The sequence below is a fragment of the Rattus norvegicus genome, chromosome 6, assembly GCF_036323735.1.
Source record: "Rattus norvegicus strain BN/NHsdMcwi chromosome 6, GRCr8, whole genome shotgun sequence".
Taxonomy (NCBI): domain Eukaryota; kingdom Metazoa; phylum Chordata; class Mammalia; order Rodentia; family Muridae; genus Rattus; species Rattus norvegicus.
The window spans coordinates 77933735-77948583 of NC_086024.1; the positions used below are offsets into that span (position 1 = coordinate 77933735).

Consider the following 14849-nt stretch of genomic DNA (forward strand, 5'->3'; position numbering starts at 1 on the left):
GCATCAGATTTCATTACAGAGGGGTATGAGCCACTGTGTAGTTGCTGAGATTTGAACTCAGGACCTTTGGAGGAGCAGTCAGTGCTCTAAACCATTGATCCATCTCTCCAGCCTCTGAACTCAGGAACTCTTAAGCACTGAGCCATCTCTCCATCTCCGGCTAGGAACCTCTTATGGTCAGGGAACAAGAACAATGGCAGCACCGGCTGACGTGTCTCACAGAGACCGGACTGGTGAGGATTGATTTCTTTTTTTTTTTTTTTTTAGATTTATTTATTTATTATATGTAAGTACACTGTAGCTGTCTTCAGATACACCAGAAGAGGGTGTCGGATCTCTTTACAGATGGTTGTGAGCCACCATGTGGTTGCTGGGAATTGAACTCATGACCTCTGGAAGAGCAGTCGGGTGCTCTTAACCACTGAGCCATCTCTCCAGCCCGAGGATTGATTTCTTATATCCATTTCTGTTCTCAGCTTCCTGATGTACTTTAATAAGAATTGCTGGTATGTAAATATACATTCCGAGGATTTAAGGTAGATATAACTGATTTTCATATAAAACTTTAGATATATGATTCTTTTAAGATTCCTACGAGATTACTTTTAAAGATAGATAATAAAATAACTAATCCTTTGTAACTGTAAATTGCTGCCTTCCAGTAAGATAAACTGGCTGAGAAAATGACCTTCTTGGTTACACTTTGCTAATCTATAACAAGTTGCTTAGTTACAAATGTACGTGGGTTCTTGGCAATAATTTATTTTCCTTACCTGTACCATGTAATGATATGTCTCATAAAGGTATTGGGGAACACAGTTCTTTCATAGTCATTCACTAGAGGAAAACTAAAATGTAATCACATTGTAATTTTATAGTGCTTGAAAGATTTTGCTGAGATATATGACATGGGAAAAAATAAAGTTATGTATGTATATATGTATGTATGTATGTATGCATGCATGTATATAAAGCATGTCTGGGTGTGTGTTGGAGCTTGCTTCATCCACCAATAGTGTATATATGTTTGTATGTGTAAGTGTGAAAATCTAGGAGTCTGTTGGAACTTTGTTCCATTCACCCACCAGGTATGAGTGTATATACCACCAGTTATGAGTGTGTGTGCACGTGCGTGTGCCTGTATGTGTGTATGCTTGTGTGTGTGTGAATCTTTTTCGTTTCCTTTTCTGAGTTCACTGGGCACAGGAGTGGCAGCCCCAGTAAATTAAACCTTGTTCCCCAAGAGACAAGTCTGCGGAGTAATTTCTCTAAGCACTACACTAGCCACTTAGACAGCAACCCGGACAGGAACAGGACGGACTCCTTGCTCAAAGCACTGACCCCTATGGGCTGCCATCCTCAGTTCACCCAACCCACAGATGCCAAAGCTGGCTGTTGGCAGGAAATCACGGGGACTTGGGCCGTTCACCACTGGAACGGGTTCCTAGTTTGTTTACATTTCTCTAAACCGTCCTGAAGATTCCGGGGTCAGGGTCCACCTTGCAGGCCAAGACCCAGACCCAGTCTCTCTCAGTGCACATCTTCTCTCGGCCTCCCTGTGCTGGCTAGCGTGCTTGCTCTCGTGATTGACATGTTTCCCCGAGCCATCCGAACCTCCGTTTTCCTATTGTCAGCCTGGACACCGTGTTGGTCCTTCATTCCTTCCTGTATGTGACCTTCATTGGTAGAAATACACCCACGCGGTATGTATAGAAATACACCTGCGTGGGTGAGCGCAGGACCAAGGGCCCGCCCTTCTGGATTCGGTCCGGCCCTCACCAGCTGCTCTTGAAGCCTCCTCAATCCGGTATGGGCGAGATCCTCTAGCCTTGTAGCTCCATTCTCTGCTATAAAGGACATGTTGACCTACCTCACAGGGATGTTGTGAGGGTTAATAAATGTTGGTGCCATGCTTCGGAAATGTGAAGGTGCTGTGTAAACGCCGAGAGATAGAAGGACAAGGCATACGGCGGTTCTGTTACCCGTGGGTTATTTTGTTTTTATCAGCATGGTCTCTCTTGGAGGGGAAAGAAGTGAGTATCCGGAAAACTTTTATGGGATTTTTGCTTATTTTTATTTACCATGTAGGAGTGCCTTCTCCTGCCCATGTGTCTGTGTGCCCCACGTGTGCCAGGCTGGAGAAGACCAGAAAGCCGGGAAGGTGGGGCAGAAGAGAACATAGGCTCCCCAGGCACCGGAGCTTCAGTGTGGGTGCTGGGACACGACCCCCGGGTCCTGGGGAAGAACGGCCAGTGTGCTCCGTCACGGAAACATCTCTCCAAGCCTTAAGTTCTCTTTTTGGGTTAGTCTGTGTAGTATGTGAGGGTGGGGACCCGGGTGAAGGTCAGAGGGCTTGTGGGAGTCCAGCTCCTTCCACCACACGGATTGTGGGGATCAACCACCAGCTGTCAGCCGTGGGGCAAGCGTGTCTACCCCCCTAGGCCGACTCGGCAGGCCCCCGATTCATTGTGAGCGTGCCTCCTGGGGCCGGGGTAGTTAATAGCAGCTGCATATACTAACCTGTTGGCCTTAGGTAGGCCGCGTGGCTAAACAGAGAGCAGACGCGAGGACTGCCGCTGCGCGCTTAAGGCCAGGCCCCGGAGACCCGGAGGCGAACACCTGCTTCTGGAAACGGAGGAGGCAGGTGATGTGCACACCTGTAACCCCAGCCGCAGCAGGGGCACCTGAATCTTACTGCCAGCCTTGTCTACATAGGGAGTTCCAGGCCAGCCGCGGGGCTGAGTAGATGTTGCACCGCTCTACCCCCACCCAAAAAGGATTTGGAGCGGCAAGCAGGGTGGCTCACTGGGCAAAGTTACCTCCGGTCAAGCCTGAACACCTGGGTTTGATCCCCAGACTTGTGCTGTGTAGCATGCCCACACGCACAGTATTGGATTTAATTAATGAAACCCAAAGCAAAAAGAGCCAGCTGCCCTACCTCCAAGGCCTCAGCCCGATTTCCAAGTAGAGCAGTTGGGAGGCAGAAAACTTGGAACAGCGGCTTTGATGTTCGTTTCCTGGCAGATGCTCTCCCCCGGGACTGACTGGTGTCTTAACTGGTCAGAGCTGTATCATGTGCGTGGCCGAAGCTGTTTCAGCTGGGGGGAAAAACAATATGTCGATCCCGGAGACCAGAAGCAGGATCCGTCGACTGGAAAGCACCGATCACGGGATCCCACAAAATGACTCGGGAGTTGAGAGAGAGAGAGAGAGAGAGAGAGAGAGAGAGAGAGAGAGAGAGAGAGAGAGAGAGAGAGAGAGAGAGAGCCAAGCTAGCTGTACTGGATGGGTTTCTGCGTCAGCTTGGCATCAGAGAGGAAGGGACCTACCTCAGTTGAGGAAATGCCTCCATGAGATCCGGCTGTAAGGCATTTTCTCAATTAGTGATCAATCAGCGAGCCATCCCTGGGCTGGTGGTCCTGGGTTCCGTAAGAAATCAAGCCAGTAAGCAGTACTCCTTCATGGGCTCTGCGTCAGCTCCTATCTCAAGCCCTGCTTGAGTTCCTGTCCCGACTCCCTCCAATGATGGACTATGGTCTGAAAGTGTAAGCCAAATAAACCCTCTCTTGCCCAAGTTGCTTTTTGGTCATGGTGTTTTGTGGAAGAAATAGTAGAAGAACCCTAACTAAAACAGTAGTCTGGGACTGAACATTAAAAGGAAGGGAGAGAGGAGAGAAGTAGGAAGGGAGGGAAGGAGGGAGAGAAAGGAAAAGGAAAAGGAAAAGGAAAAGGAAAAACTAAATCACCCCTTCAATGTATACCAATGGTTTGGGGTCAGTTAAAGGGTATGGCTAGGGAGAGCACAAGAGGGCTCTGCAGGTAAAAGGCGCTTACAGATACAGCCACGCCTAATGACCTGAGAAGAATCTGCCCCCACTCCACCCCGCCACCATAAAAATAAGTTAGGCAACAGGACGCGTAGGTCCAGACCGTTCTCTTGCGTCTGGTTCGCAAGCGTTAGGAGACAGGTGTGGGCTTCCACAGTCGGTGTGGCAATGTTTTCTGCTTGAGAACTGGTAGCGAGTTAACGGTGTAGCTCATAGGGCTGAGAGTGTAGCTCCACAGGGTAGGAAGACTTACTTGCCGTGGCATGCGCAAAGCCCCGAGGGTCATCCCAGGCCATAAAGAGACCTTAGTTCGTCACATACATACATACATACATACATACATACATACATACATACATACATACATACATAGTGTGCTCCAGGCCACTGTGTGACCGTCGCGGTCTCCTGCAGGCCAGGGGAAGAAAAAAGGGGGGGGAAAGAAAAAAAAAAGAAAAAGGAAAAAAAAAAAACCCGCCTGTGGGCGGGGCGTACGCAGATGAAGCCGTGCGCAGTGGCTGCCGGTCCGGCAGAGCCTTAAGGGCCGTGTCTCGGGTGGAGTGTACCGCGTGACAGGCGTGTGATTTCCGTGAGGCGGAAGCATCTCGGCAGAGGAGTGGGGGGGCGTGAGACCGAGGCCGTGGCGCGGAGGCGGGAACCGTGCGTTTAATAGGAGTGCGTGTGGGTGGAGGGCGTGCTGGCTGGGCGAGCAACTCATACTTACCTGGCAGGGGAGATACCATGATCACGAAGGTGGTTTTCCCAGGGCGAGGCTTATCCATTGCACTCCGGATGTGCTGACCCCTGCGATTTCCCCAAATGCGGGAAACTCGACTGCATAATTTGTGGTAGTGGGGGACTGCGTTCGCGCTCTCCCCTGATTTCATTGTGGTTTCTAAAGTCAAGACCAGTTCGGTGGCCCCTGTTAGGAGTTTTGGTGGGAGGGCTTTCACTACGCATTCAGCGGTGAATGATACGTATACTACGGGAGTAGGCCGGAGACTCTGTTGGTCTGCACGCCTCTCTCATCAATCGGTTTTGGCACTCCTCTTCCCTAGGCCGCGTTTTCAACTGGCCATCTGTTCTCTCTCAGGAGTCGGAACCCCTGGGTCTCCAGCCTGCAGGCTTCCCTTTCGGTTTCCCTTTCGGTTTTCGTCTCCTGGGCTTCTAGAACCACTTTCTGCTAGAGTCAAGAACCTCGCCTGCCAACAGCTCCTTGCTCCAAAGCACCAGCACCGGCATTGCCCACCCACTGTGCACAGTGGGCCCCTGCAGTCGGGTAGGGCAGCCACAGAGAGAGAGGGGAGATAGAGAGGACTCTTTGGCCGACTTCACCGGAGGACCAGCAGGCGGGCCAGCAGGGATGAGGGCTTTTCCGTTTCATCCTCGGCTGATAGATAGTGTACGTAGGGTTCATCTGTGCAATGCCTTTCTGATCAACTTTCTAATCCTGCACCTCTGCTCTTTCTGAGGTCCCCAGGTCAGATGACTGCCACCATTCCTCAGGGCTCTGCACACACGTGTCATACACAAACAAATATCTAAACCACGACGAGGGTAGGGGGTGGTTCCCGTTGGTAGAACACTTGGAATGAGGTGCATGTGCGGGGAGCGGGGCGACACCTTGATCTCATACTGCATACTGTTGTCAGCCTGGTGAGGTCACTCACTACCAGTTCTAGGCCAGCCTGGGTTGCTGAGTGACAAGACACCCTGTCTCGAATTCCCTCCCAAAAGCTGGTTGAAACGTTCCCCAAGAAAGGGGAATACGTACCCCTCTTTTCTGGGTTGGTCCGGTTGGCAGAGGTCGCTCCTCCAAAGACGTAGTGAATAGAGAGAGCAGGCCAACCCTGGGGGCTGGTTGAGCACAGCTGAACCTGTCCTGTCCACCACACACTCAAACTCCAGTCCTTTGAAGCGGCACCTTTTGTTAGCTTTAAGGCCGGGTTCTGGGGCTGCTTCTAGGTCAGTGACCTCTTTGGTTCAAGTTTCTAAGAACGTCCGTTTTGCAGAATCAGAACAGTTCTAGGTGCTGGAAGTCGATATATTCGGATGCCAGCGCGGTCATTTTCGTGAGGGCCCTCTTCTAGGTTCTTAGTATCCTCGCCTGGCAGACACACGCACACGCACACGCACACGCACACAAATATCTATGGGGCTAGAGAGATAGCTCAGCAGTTAATGGTATTGGGCTGCTCTTCCAGAGGGCCCGGTTTCAATTCCCATTACCCACATGGCGACTCGCAACAGTAACTCCAGTTCTAAGGTATCTGACGCCCTCTTCTGGGCACTGTGCACATGTGATACACGGATATATACACACACAGGCAAAACACTTAACAAATCTCTCAAGTGTTGTTGTTGTTGTTGTTGTTGTTGTTGTTGTTGTTGTTGTTGTTGTTGGAGACAGGGCTTCCCTACATAGCCTTGGCCATCCTGGAACTCTCTCTCGAGACCAGGCTGTTCCGGAACTCAGAGATGTGCCTGGCTCTGCCTCCCAAGTACTGGGATGAAAGAAAGAAAATAAGGAAATGGGGGGGGGGGGGGAAAGAAAGAAGGAAAGAAGGAAGGAAGGAAGGAAGGAAGGAAGGAAGGAAGGAAGGGAGGGAGAGAAAGTCGTTCCGTATGCACGGACGGTTTTGCCTGCATATAGGATTGTGAATTGAGCCCAGATTCCCGGGAAGAGCAACCACTGCTCCATCTGAGCCGTCTTTCCAGCTCCAGGATACTTTCAAAAGTTTGAGTTCAGTACCAATCTCAATTAACCTGGGATGTTGAAATTTCAAGTCTTTTGTAGAGAATCACACCCCAGTTCTCTTGACATGCTCGTTTCAGGTTTGAAGCACTGGTCCCATGTTTTTGTTTTTCACTCTGATAGCAAGTAAATCAAGTGGGTGCAGGAAGAAACCTTGGCATGCACGAATCCCCGAGTGTGTGATCCCTAGAATGGACGTTGGCATACACTTTGGATCAGAAGTTTAGGGTCGTCTTAGGTTACCGGCTGCATAGTGCAATCGAAACTTTGGAGTCATCTCAGGTTCCAGGCTTCGCAGTGCGCTCGCTCGAGGTCACCCTGTCCGGGTCTGGGTCTCTTGCCCGGCAAAAAAAAAACCCCAAAACCAAAAAGCAATAAAAACCGAGACAGTGAACGCGAGAGCCAGAGAGGAGAGGCTTGTGGGCGTGGCGTATGCAGATTAGCGGCGCGCAGTGGCTGCCGGTCCCCGGGAACCCAAACGGCCATATCACGGGTGGAGTGTCCCGCGTGACAGGCAGGCGTGTGATTTCCGTGAGGCGGAAGCATCGCGGCACAGGGATGGGTGGCGTGAGGACGCGGCCGTGGCGCGGAGCGGGAACCGTGCGTTTAATAGGAGTGCGTGTGGGTGGAGGGCGTGCTGGCTGGGCGAGCAACTCATACTTACCTGGCAGGGGAGATACCATGATCACGAAGGTGGTTTTCCCAGGGCGAGGCTTATCCATTGCACTCCGGATGTGCTGACCCCTGCGATTTCCCCAAATGCGGGAAACTCGACTGCATAATTTGTGGTAGTGGGGGACTGCGTTCGCGCTCTCCCCTGGCTTCTTTCTGTTCAAGATAAGGCTTCTTCCTTACCCCTCCTCCACAGGTGTAGGAGTGGTAGGCTTCTGGTAGTAGCTCACGTTGCGTTCTACGACCTTGGCTTCGCCCGAGAGAAACTTTGTGACAGAATGCTCCACCGACTTCCCGCTGTTTGTAGGGCAATGAACAGGCTGACCAAGTCTCCCAACACCCAGCTGCACCCCTCCCTCCACGGCGCCCGGTTTGGGTTTTCGTTCTGAATTCCTTCACTGGGAAGGACTATGATGTCCCGGGAAGTTGTAAGCCAGGTAAACCTTTACTCCCCAAGTTGCTTTTCCTTGTGCTGTTTCCAACAGAAACCTATCTAGACCGTACTGGGAATCAGGATCGCCAGGGCACAAAGGGAAACAACGCGTCAGTGTGTGCCTGTGTACCGCATTTGTAGAGGCCCACAGGGGCCAGGAAGAGAATAGGTTCATGGATTCCCAGGAATTTGAGATACACACCGGTACAGCCACCGTGTAGGTGTTGGGAATCAAACCCAGGTCCTTGGCAAAGAGCAGCCCAGTGCTTCCCCCCCCCCCCCCCCCCCCCGGAGCTGGGGACCGAACCCAGGGCCTTGCGCTCGCTAGGCAAGTGCTCTACCGCTGAGTTAAATCCCCAACCCCTAATGACTGAGTCACAACACCAGTCAGTACCTTCATGTCTTACTTGTTTGGTCTGGGTGGGTTTGATTGATTGGTTTGGGGTATTTTTGTTTGTTTGTTTGTTTGTTTGTTTGTTTGTTTGTTTGGCTGGTTGATTTCGTTTGTCCAGCCCCGGCGGGGTTCAGAACCCGAAGGAGGATGTGTACGCAATCAGCAAAAGAAGACTTGGACCAAGGAGTACAGTTCACACACTCTGGCACTGAGAGGACTAACTCAGTTAGTTTCTCACCTTTATTTACACATCCTTCCCCCCCACCCCCAACAGCTGAAAAGGTTTTACATTCATTTTCTCACGTACAGTCTCTTTTTAAGAACTCCCTGCGTTTAACAATAATGGGCACACTGCTAGCATCTCCCCACATCCTAATGAGGGGATCTAATTCCTCTAATGCCCAGGGTTTCTTGACCAAATCGTAACCGGAGTCAGTTACTCACCCTTGCTTGACTCACCTTTGAATGTTCCTATTGAGGCTTGGAGCCAGCGATCCAGCAAGACCTTTCCAACTTTTTGATTATCGCATACCTGTTGTTTGGAGAGCAGGTCAGTGGGCAAATTGTTGACAGAACCAAATTCCCATCAGGAGAGAGCATCTGGACACTAGCTGATGTAAACACATCAGGCCTTCTCCCCCTCCTCCCTCCCCCTCCTCCCTCCCCCTCCCCCTCCCCCTCCCCTCCCCTCCCCTCCCTCTTCTTTACAAGCAGCGGAGTACTGATCTGTCTGCCCCATTCCCACAATCCTCAGAGACAAGTAAGAATGCATTACTCACTGCCTGAGCTTTCTTTTTCTGATTCTGCCGAAATGTCTGTCACAGACAAAGCGAAAGTAAGAACTGCCAACAGCAAAGCCAAAAATTCAAACGCAAGGCAAAAATGAACCAAGCATTCCCTCAGAAAGGTCAGGAGATTCTGCCAGAATATCCCCCACAGGTCCTTGCCACGTGAGGACCCAACTCCTCAGGCCTTGCCGTAAGGAGAGCCAGCTGCATACATTACGCGTGGGCACCTTTCCTGGCAGAACCTTTCCTAGTCACCGCCGGGTTTGGTTTGGTTTGGTGGCCGGGACCTAAATACGTAGACCAGGTGTCTCAGTCAAGGTTTCTATTACTGTGACGAAACACCATGACCAAAGCAACTCCGGGAGGAGAGGGCTTACTCAGCTTCTGCTTCCGCACTGAAGGACTGCTGGGTACTGGCTTGCTCCTCATTCTTGCCTCGCTCAACCTACTTCCTTATAGAACCCAGGACTGCCAGTCCAGGAGTGGCCCCACCCACTCCCATCAAGCGCTCAATAGGAAAATGCCTTACAGCCAGATCTTACGGAGGCATTGTACCAACTGAAGTTCCCTCCTCTCCAGTGACTCTAGCTTGGCTCAAGGTAACATCAATCTAGCCAGCACACCAGGCCATCCTTGAACTCCTGTACCACCTGAGTGCTGTTGGCATTAAAGCGAGCTAGCTTTATGTCAACTCGACACAAGTTAGTATCATCTGAGGAGGGAACCTCAGTGGAGAAACTGCCTCTATAAGGTAGGAAAGCCTGTCGGACAATTTTCTGAATCAGTGGCAGGTGGGAGAAGGCTCAGCCCATTGTGGGCGGGGCCACCCTGGGCTGGCGGTCCTGGGTGCTATAGGAAAGGAGGCTGGCTGCTGAGCAAGCCAGGAGCAGCGATGAAGCCAGTACAGCAGTAAACGGCGTCCCTCCACGGCATCCCTCCACGACTGCCACGGCGTCCCTTCACGGGCCCACGGCCTCCCTCCACGGCGTCCACCGCGTCCGCGGCCTCCACGGCCTCCACTGCCTCCACTTCAGTTTCTGCCTCCTCAGGTTTCTACCTTGATTCCTGCTCTGACTTCCTTCAGTGATGGACAGGGAGGTGAAACTGAAGGCTCTGAAATAAACCCTTTCCTCCCCAAGTTGCTTTTTTTTTTTTTTTAAAGATTTATTTATTTATTTTGTATATGAGTACACTGTAGCTGTCTTCAGACACACCAGAAGGGGACATTAGATCCCATTACGGATGGTTGTGAGCCACCATGTGGTTGCTGGGAATTGAACTCAGGACCTCTGGAAGAGCAGTCGGTGCTCTTAACCGCTGAGCCATCTCTCCAGCCCCCCCAAGTTGCTTTTGAAACCAGGAATTTATTTGGTTGGCTGGTCGGTCGGTCGGTCAGTCGGTTTGGTTTTTCCAGACAGGGTTTCTCTGTGTAGCCATGGCTGTCCTAGAACACACTCTGTAGACCAGGTAGACCAGGGGATCCGTTTACGTCTGGTTGTGGTTGTTGTTGTTGTTGTTGTTGTTTTGTTTTGTTTTGTTTTGTTTTGTTTTGTTTTGTTTTGTTTTCTGGAGCTGAGAACTGAATCCAGGACCTTACGCTTGCTAGGCAAGTGCTCTACCACTGAGCTAAATCGCCAACCGCCGCCGCCGCCGCCGCCGTTTCCATCTGTTGCACGATATTTGGTCACACTGTGATCCCTGAGATTGTGCTGTTTACTGGAAAAACCTGTTTCTAGTTGTGGTGTGGCTCGCCTTAGTACACACCTTTAATCCCAAACAACGAAAGTAAAGTTAGTTTGTAGAAGGAAGCACCCATGTTTAAAAGTGATGTCTAACTGAGAGGCACTCAAAGTGACGAATCAAAGACTTGACAAAATAGGATATGCCCGACTCTCACGAGGACAGGGAGAAAAGAGAGACCAGCACAGAGGAAAGAGGGCAGGTTTTGTTTTTTTGTTTTGTTTTTGGTTCTTTTTTTCGGAGCTGGGGACCGAACCCAGGGCCTTGCGCTTCCTAGGCTAGCGCTCTACCACTGAGCTAAATCCCCAACCCCAAGAGGGCAGTTTTATTGGGACAGCTGTACAGCGACAGGTTGCAGAGAGAGAGAATGAGGAGGAGCCAGAAGCTTAGAACATATTGCCAAAGTTAGGGTGAGGCAATTCAGGCAGAGCAATTCAGGCAGCAGCTGAAAGAAGACAGTTGGAATCAGCATGGAGAGGAGTTTGAGCCAGAACAGCTGAGCTGACCAGCCAGCCAGAGATCAGAGCTCTACAGTGGGTGAGCTGATTCAGCACAAGTCTCAGAGGCTGAAAACATTCTAGGCCCAGATAAGATTGTACGAAGGTTAGAAGCTTCCAGGGCTAGGTCTAGGTTAGCAGACAGAGGCAGTGAGCCTCCGAGACGACAATTACATCAGGCCAAAGGAAAGATCCTTTTACTGCATATACCTGCTCCCCTTTCCATTGCTGTGAAGAGACACCACGACCAAGGCAAGTCTTATAAAGGACAACATTTAATTGGGGCTGGCTCACATATACCATTATGGAGGTTCCGTCCATAATCATCAAGGTGGGAGGATGGCAGCTTCCAGGCAGCATGCATGCCACAGCTACTCCAACAAGGCCACACCTCCTAATAGTGCCACTCCCTGGGCCAAGTGTATTTAAACCACCACACCCCACCAAGAAGGTTCAGGGAACTCGCAAGAGGGCCAGTCTTCTGTAAGAACTGTGAGGGTGGAAGGAGAACTGTGAGATGCTGCCTTCTGGATAGGATGCGGCTGTCCCACACAGAACCTCACAGAACCTGCACAAAGGGACTGAAGTGATGGCTCAGTGGCTATGAGCACTCGATGCTCTTCCAGGGGATCTGGGTTCGACTCCCAGCACCCACATAGCAGCTCACGAAGCTCTGTAACTCCAGCTCCAGGATGTCTGATGCCTTCTTCTGGCCTCTGTGGGCACTGTGCAGGCATACATGCAAAATACCCATGCGTGCATTCTGTACATTTTAAAGGAAAAAAGAGAAAGGAAAAAAGAGAAAGAAAGGGATTTAGCTCAGTGGCAGAGCGTTTGCCTAGCAAGCGCAAGGCCCTGGGTTCGGTCCTCAGCTCTGAAAGAGAGGGGGGGGGGGGAGGGAGGGAGGGAAGAAGGAAGGAAGGAAGGAAGGAAGGAAGGAAGGAAAAGAGGAGAGGAGAGAAAGTGAGCTTTCTGTGCCCAAGGAGAAGGCTCAGTGGATGAAGCACTTCCCACACAAGTGTGAACCAGAGTCTGCATTCCTAGCACTTATCAAAAATCTAGGCAGTGAATGAAGGGTGCCCTGTCGGATCTGTTCCGGTTTCTGCTGGTGACCAGCAATATTAAAGGATGTTCCACCTGAATCTGTCTTAAGGCTTCTATTACTGTGAAGAGACACCATGACCCATGGGCAACGCTCATGACGGAAAACATTTAGTTGGGGCTGGCTCACAGTTTCAGAGGTTAAAAGTAAATAATGAAAATAAGTAATAAAAACGAAATTATTACTTTTCTTAAAATGTTTTAAAAGGGTTGGGGATTTAGCTCAGTGGTAGAGCGCTTGCCTAGCAAGCGCAAGGCCCTGGGTTCGGTCCCCAGCTCCGAAAAAAAAAAAAGAAAAGAAAAGAAAAGAAAAATGTTTTAAAAGGGGCCGGAGATTAAGAACAGTGGTTAAGAGCAGAGGTCCTGAGTTCAATTTCCAGTAACCACATGGTGGCTCACAACCATCTGTAATGGGATCCGAGGACCTCTTCTGGTGTGTGTCTAAGACAGCACTGGTATACATTAAATAAATAAATAAATAAATAAATAAATAAATAAATAAATGTTTAAAAATATTTTAAAAAGGATCTCGTGTGTATGGATATTTTGCCTGCCTGTAGGAATGTATGTATGTACGTACGTACTATGGTCTTCGCACCACATGTATGCAGTGCCTGTGAGCGCTAGAAGATGGCGCCTTTGGGGGCACTGAACACCTGCTGTCCCTCACTACATCAGAAAGGAGATGTCTGTTCTTGGCCGGACTTCAGAAGCCAGGGGAGAGCGCGAACGCAGTCCCCCACTACCACAAATTATGCAGTCGAGTTTCCCGCATTTGGGGAAATCGCAGGGGTCAGCACATCCGGAGTGCAATGGATAAGCCTCGCCCTGGGAAAACCACCTTCGTGATCATGGTATCTCCCCTGCCAGGTAAGTATGAGTTCTGGCAGCCGCGTGCACATTTTCCCTCACCGCACACTCACTTTGAACATGCGGTCACCACGTCCGCGCGTCCGCCTCGACATCACGCCCTCCAGACCCGTCGCCGTCTTATCGTCCCTCACGGAAATCACACACACCTCACACGACTATGTATGCCAGACACAGCCCGCCTGGATCCACGCGACCGGCAGTCTCTGCGCGAACGTCATCTGCATACGCCCCGCCCTCGCATCCCTGACATCCCAGGCCCTAAAGCCCTGCTGCCCGCCTCCGGTACTCCGCCCAGTGTGCACTCCGCGGACAGAGCCGGATGACCACCCACTAGACACCATCCGTGGGAACCGTGTCCGGATCGCGTTTGCGTCCAACGTCCAGAAACACGACACGCCCGGGTATCCATTCAGTGTTGACGCTAGCCTGTATTTCCAGCACAATCCAGCACAATCCAGCACAAGGAGAACCAAGGGTTCAAAGCCACGCTCGGGCCAGGTAGAGACTGTGAGGCCAGCTTGGGCTACAATGCGGCCATATCTCAAGGAAAAAAAAAATTCACGCGAGGGACAGATGGCTTAGCACGTTCAAGTGCTTGCTACAGAGGCAGAGAGGCCAAGGGGACGGTAGATCTCAGTGAGTTCCAGGACAGCCAGGGCTATTACACAGAGAAACCCTATCTCCAAAAACCAAGAAACGGGGGCCGGGGGTGGGGGTGGGGGAGACAGAGACAGAGAGAGACAGAGAGGAGCGAGAGAGACAGAGAGACAGAGACAGAGACAGAGACAGAGAGATACACAGAGACCGAGAGAGACAGAGACAGAGAAGAGAAGAGAAAAAGAAAAGCAAACTTTTAACAAAATTCTCACTAGAGTCTGACAAAGGATGGATAGGCCCCCTTCCTTTGCTTTGCCAGGAAGGTTGAACACACAGCTTACATCTTGAGGGGAATGAGGAGCTCGCGTGCTCTTCTTGGAACGCCAGGCATGGTATGCTTTCATGGCCTGGTCCTTCTTGCTGACACAGGCTCTTCCCATATCTTCCAGAAGTTTTTGTACTTACTTATCCCAGACCCTTTCCTCTAAAGCTTGAGAATTGCTTTTAGGCCATAAATCCCATTCTTATGGGATAGGGCACCTGTGCTTTCCCTTAACCTGAGTGACTTCTATGCTGTCTTATGGCCGGTCCAATCCCGACTCTCACAGGTGTTGCATGGGCTCTGTAAACATGTTTTAATGAGCGCCCCAGGGCCTAGTTTTTGACTTCCATGTCATACTTTCCAGCTCCCGACTTTGGCAATTCACTGTCAGCATCGAAGCAGATATAGACTGTCTTCAGACACACCAGAAGAGGGCGTAGTGTCTCATTACAGATGGTTGTGAGCCACCGGGTGGTGCTGGGAACTGAACTCAGGACCTCAGGAAATGCAGTCAGTGCTCCTAACCACTGAGACATCTCTCCAGCCCTGCTCTGTATAGACTTGAAAGCCATTTTTGAATTGTCTGACCACATCTGCCATTCCTCTGACACCCATGTGGTTGACTCTGGAATTTTCTGAGAATAGTTTTTGCTAAGAGGCAGGCTAAAGAGGCAGGTAAGATTAGCTTATGTCTTTGGGTTTTACCGCTGTGAACAGACACCATGACCAAGGCAAGTCCTGGCTTACACGTTCAGAGGTTCAGTCCATCATCATCAGTGTGGGAATCTGGAGAGCTTTTAGTGCTACTCATAGAAATTTTGGCAAGTACTTGTCACTGGGCTCAAGGAAG

The 14849-nt window shown here is 50.7% G+C and overlaps 1 long non-coding RNA gene and 3 other non-coding genes across 5 annotated transcripts; 2 read left to right on the forward strand and 2 right to left on the reverse strand.

Moving 5' to 3' along the window:
- Positions 1-2050: 2050 nt before the first annotated feature.
- Positions 2051-11980, reverse strand: LOC120093206 (uncharacterized). Of its 2 annotated transcripts, none has more exons than XR_010052678.1 (5): positions 8861-11980; positions 3330-8613; positions 2939-3098; positions 2521-2625; positions 2051-2235 (listed from the first exon to the last, which is right to left on the reverse strand). It is a non-coding gene; the product is annotated as an uncharacterized LOC120093206 (long non-coding RNA). The 2 variants fall into 2 exon arrangements; XR_010052679.1 differs by lacking the exon at positions 8861-11980 and having other exon boundaries at positions 3330-7551; positions 8541-8700.
- On the forward strand, positions 4544-4707 carry LOC120093357 (U1 spliceosomal RNA). Its single transcript, XR_005486447.2, has one exon. It is a non-coding gene; the product is annotated as a U1 spliceosomal RNA (small nuclear RNA).
- LOC120093346 (U1 spliceosomal RNA) lies at positions 7239-7402 on the forward strand. The gene has a single exon (XR_005486441.2). It is a non-coding gene; the product is annotated as a U1 spliceosomal RNA (small nuclear RNA).
- A 941-nt stretch (positions 11981-12921) lies between the features above and the next one.
- LOC120093302 (U1 spliceosomal RNA) lies at positions 12922-13085 on the reverse strand. Its single transcript, XR_005486408.1, has one exon. It is a non-coding gene; the product is annotated as a U1 spliceosomal RNA (small nuclear RNA).
- Between the last annotated feature and the right edge of the window lie 1764 nt (positions 13086-14849).